This window comes from Alosa sapidissima, chromosome 9 (assembly GCF_018492685.1).
Source record: "Alosa sapidissima isolate fAloSap1 chromosome 9, fAloSap1.pri, whole genome shotgun sequence".
NCBI classification, from domain to species: Eukaryota; Metazoa; Chordata; class Actinopteri; order Clupeiformes; family Clupeidae; genus Alosa; species Alosa sapidissima.
In genome coordinates, this window is record NC_055965.1 from 21,426,959 (window position 1) to 21,431,958 (window position 5,000).

The window sequence follows — 5,000 nt, forward strand, 5'->3', positions numbered from 1 at the left end:
TAATGTCATGAATGACAGACTATGGACTCATGTCAGATATAAAGGAATGAAGTGATTGATAAATTATGAACCCATTATTGTAAAGTTACTGTTTTTTTCACACACTTGAAGGACATGAATTTTTTTTGAAAGACCCAACAAATCGATGGATAACAATCCATGAATCAATCAGCAGGGTCCCATTAAAAAGATTACAACAGCATTGTGAAGTAGGCTTCATGAAGATTCCGTTATAAAACAATTGAAGGTTCTAAAATGTTGAATTCAATGAACCCAGATATTCTTTAGAACGTTCATTTTCCAACATTCCCATCACACCATGACTGTACTGTTAAGAGTTAACAGTTAAGGGTTAATTCATATCTACATTCATATTCAGTTTGCAACTGAACCACACTTGGGGTAGTGGAGGGGGAACTCACGGTAAACTGTGGCTCCTCCAAACCATGTGCTGTACAGTGAGAGTCTTGCGTAAAACAAGGTCCTGTCCAACGAGAGAGAGAGAGAGAGAGAGAGAGAGAGAGAGAGAGAGAGAGAGAGAGAAACAATTGGGAAGCCAGGGTTACACAACAAATTACTGTAGCAGAGAGAGGGAACAAGACAACAGAGAATGAGAGAGTGAGAGAAAGAGAGAGAGAGAGAGAGAGAGAGAGAGAACAATGGGGCCCACTGGAGCGGAAAACAAACACTTATGGCCCACACCCCACCTCCCCAACCACACACACATGCACATGCACACGTACACACGCAGACACCCCATATGCCCTGAGACTCTCCATCTCTCTCTCTTTCTCTCTCTCTCTCTCTCTCTCTCTCTCACACACACACACACACAAAACAGAGTTCTTATTTTGGTCAGTTCAGTGAGCTGTTTGGAGATTATTTCCTGGCAGCTACAGGTTTCTGTCTATCGGGCAGACAACAGCTGATTCAGTGTGTGTGCGTGTGTGTGTGTGTGAGAGAGAGAGAGAGAGAGAGAGAGAGAGAGAGAGAGAGAGAGAGAGAGCTCAAGTCCAGTGGTTGAATACTGTTTCAAACGCTGAATTGGAACAAAGTGTGTTTGTGTTTGTGTTTGTATGTGTGTGTGTGTGTGTGTGTGTGTGTGTGTGTGTGTGTGTGTGTGTGTGATATATAAACTCAGTCATGCATATTGAGTTGTAGTTGTCTGTGAGTGACTGGACACCGTTTGTATGTTCTAATAGGATTGTGTTTTTGTGTCTGTAGCCGTGTGTGTGTGTGTGTGTGTGTGTGTGTGTGTGTGTGTGTGTGTGTGTGTGTGTGTGTGTGAAGTTATATCACTGCTCCTCCCTCATGTAACTGTTACATATGTCTGTTATGAATGAGTGTGTCTGTGTATGTTATATATGTGTTCTAGTGTGTGTTTTAGTGTGTGTGTGTGTGTGTGTGTGTGTGTGTGTGTGTGTGTGTGTGTGTGTGTGTGTGTGTGTGTGTGTGTGTGTGTGTTGGTGAGCGTCTACCAGTGCTAGGCACGACCTCTTATCCCTGCTTAACCTTAAGTCAATCCTCGCACACAAGGATCACTGCCATATTTACACACATTGTCCACCGTTATAGCGGACAGCCACAGCAGAGCTCCAGGAGCTCCAGGGGCTCAGCCTGCTTAGGGAAGCCCAGTTTGGCCCTCTAAGATGGGCCTGTCCAGCACGTGAGCCCTGGGTGGGTGTGGTGGGGGGTGCAGGGTGCCAAAAGGCTGTACTAGGCCAATGGGGTGACTGGGCCAGGTGATGCAGCAAAGCCTCTTCCAGTGTTGTTGGGTGACGTTGTCCGGAGAGGAAGGTTAGAATAATGAACTCACCTCGCGTGGTTTTCTAGAGAAAATAAGCTTGAACTGTGCTCTCGTCACTCTCCTGTTATGTTTGATATGAATGAAGTATTTGACACCCTTTTCAGAAATGGTTCTGACAATAGTATCAGGGCATATTTGAGTGATCTTTATTTAAAGGCGTAGGCAGTGGATGTTCAAATGTTTTCTATTTTGTCTTTTCCTTCCAAAGTAGTTGTACACTTCTAAGGCGGACACTGACAATGGTTGTCTTCATAGATTATATATTTTTTAAACAAACAAATCCTTGACTTTGCTTATGTCAGTTGTAACAGGCCATCTCTGGTTTTGTACATTTGCTTTTTATAAAAACACCCCCCGCTATCAAGCTTCACAAAATAATAACCCAGCCATTATATAATGGAATAAAATACATATGTATTGAATAAAAGCATGCCATTCAAGCAGTTGTTCGCAAGCGTGTCATTATACTATGTATCTACATTCTTGGAATGTCTCTTGTCCAATAAATTAAGTGGTCTGGGCTTTGCTAGTGCTTACGTAATATATCACATCACAATCAACAAACAATTTAAAAGATTGGAGCCTAGCGGACGTACCTTGGTGGCATTAATAATTATTAATTGTATAGCTTGTCTAAGATGAGTTAAGAATGATGAGACTGTAAAATGCGTCACAGGAATGTCGATGGTGGCCGGGCATGATATGTAAATATGAGATGGCAGGATACCTTTTCAACAGCAAGGCACACACCGACGTTAACTGATTGTGAAGTATGTCACACATATTATTATATGCTATGCTATAACAGGGGTGTTCATTCTTATGCCCATATGTGTCTTCTAGAATCTAGATAGAGTGATCATGACCACAGTGGTGGGCATATGCCCACAGCATGTTGAATGTGGAAAGTAGAAGTGACCACTGCATAGTGCATACGATCCCAATTCCTTAGCCTCTAGGTCTCCATCAGGGCTTTTGCTAACACGGCCCGGCTAACACAGGGTAAGGCAGAGCGCTGCCATGGACGCGGTCAAGAGTTCAGAGCTCTGCTGGAGGCCATGCAGACAATCAATGTGTGTGTGTGTGTGTGTCTGTGTGTGTGTCTGTCTGTCTGTGCATCCACACATTCTGGATGAAAGCCAGTATTAAAGTGGACCAGTGCTTAACAGACTTATTTCACCTATTTGCTTCTTGATGTGCCAGTGTGGTCATATTATAATAATTATATATATATTGTATGTTCACATATATTGCATCCACACATTCTGGATGAAAGCCAGTATTAAAGTGGACCAGTGCTTAGCAAACGTACAGTATATACTGTATATATTGTAAGGCCATTCACACATATTGTCCTTTATCCTTTCATGTTTATGTTGTGTGATGCTTACGCTCAGGGGCGTAGTACAAGATCCTGGGCCCCTGCACAGGCAGTCCTGATGGGGCCCCGTGCTATGAAATTTAATTAGGAAATTAAAATATCCAGGTGAAATAAAATATATTCCAGACTTCTCAAAGGCCCTCTCTCCCCTTGGGCCCCTATAATCAGTAGTGGTTTTACCCCCAGTCCGACGCCCCTGCTTACACTGATTGGCCATGAGCGTGACATGATCAAGTATAGTGAGCGTAGTGAAGATACCATGTCAGTTTCAGTTTCTAGGTTGATAGGCTCACAGCTCACCGCATGGACAGTAGTAACATAACTGATCTGTGCCCGAGCTAGAGGCCATAGCCTAGTTTAGCCACGGCCACTGATGTGTACTTATGTATCATTGTACTCACCTGCCGAAGTTCAGTAAATTCCACAAAAGATGGATTCTTTGTCGTGTGAAGTCATTTAACCCACGTCAGACAAGCAGAGCATTGCTCATTCAAGAAGTCACAACACAACAATATTGTTGTGTTGTGACTTCTTGAATTAGGTGGATTAGGTGGCAGATAGTAATAACTACCGCAAGCTATTTCCCCAATGTGTTGTGTGTGTGTGTGTGTGTGTGTTTGTGTGTGTGTCTGTCTGTGTGTGTGTGTGTGTGTGTGTGTGTATGTGTGTGTGTGTGTGTGTGTGTGTGTGTGTGTGTGTGTGTGTGTGTGTGTGTGACTGTGTGAGTGTGTGTGTGTGTGTGTGTGTGTGTGTGTGTGTGACTGTGTGAGTGTGTGTGTGTGTGTGTGTGTGTGTGTGTGTGTGTGTGTGTGTGTCTGTGTGTGTGTGTATGTGTGTGTGTGTGTGTGTGTGTGTGTGTGTGTGTGAGTGTGTGAGTGTGTGTGTGTGTGTGTGTCTGTGTGTGTGTGTGTGTGTGTGTGTGTGTGTGTGTGTGAGTGTGTGTGTGTGTGTGTGTGTGTGTGTGTGTGTGTGTGTGTGTGCGTGCGTGTACTGTATGTGTGTGTGTGTGTGTGTGTGTGTGTGTGTGAGTGTGTGTGTGTGTGTGTGAGTGTGTGGGACTTGGATGTCCCTCTTCTCTTCTCTTCATCTCTCCTCTCCTTTTTTACACACACACTTTTTCTTTCTTTTCTGGTGTTTCCCGTAACTCTCTCACATAAATGCACACGTATGGTTATGATTACTGTCAAATACAAACACACACACACACACACACACACACACACACACACACACACCACACACACACATGCACACACACATACACACACACACACACACACAAAAGGGCTCATAGAGGTGTCAGAGTCACACACACACGTCACTTACCCTCACACTTCAAAAATAAAAACATACACACAAGAATGGACAAAATCCAACACTGTCACTGTCACCTACTGTCAAGCATGCAAAAGCTCTCTCTCTCTTCCTCTCTCTCTCTCTCTCACACACACACAAACACATTTAGAGAAGGATACACAAAGGTAAATAATGATACACAGAAAATACTCTCACCTTCATACACAATAGATGGTATTTTGGACACATACATTCTTTCTCTGTGTCTGTCTGTCACTCTCTCTCTCACACACACACACACACACACACACACACACACATAGAGAGATACCTCTCACAACACAGATGACAGAAATACAGAATATACATATACATATACGTACAGTATATCTTCATGTAACTTACATTTGTTTGTGTGTCTGCATGTGTGTGTATCTGTGTGTGTGTCTGCATATGTGTGTGTGTGTGTGTGTGTGTGTGTGTGTGTGTGTGTGTGTGTGTGTCTGCTGCGTGTGT

General features: G+C 43.4%; 2 protein-coding genes across 3 annotated transcripts in view; one reads left to right on the top strand and one right to left on the bottom strand.

Annotated features, from left to right (window-relative positions):
- Positions 1-5,000, bottom strand: part of LOC121718035 (NACHT, LRR and PYD domains-containing protein 12-like) — a 1,225,568-nt gene that overhangs the window by 592,303 nt on the left and 628,265 nt on the right. The gene's annotated exons all lie outside the window — the stretch shown is intronic.
- The window catches only part of LOC121718078 (retinol dehydrogenase 8-like), a 13,014-nt gene that overhangs the window by 1,152 nt on the left and 6,862 nt on the right, over positions 1-5,000 (top strand). The window lies entirely within an intron of this gene.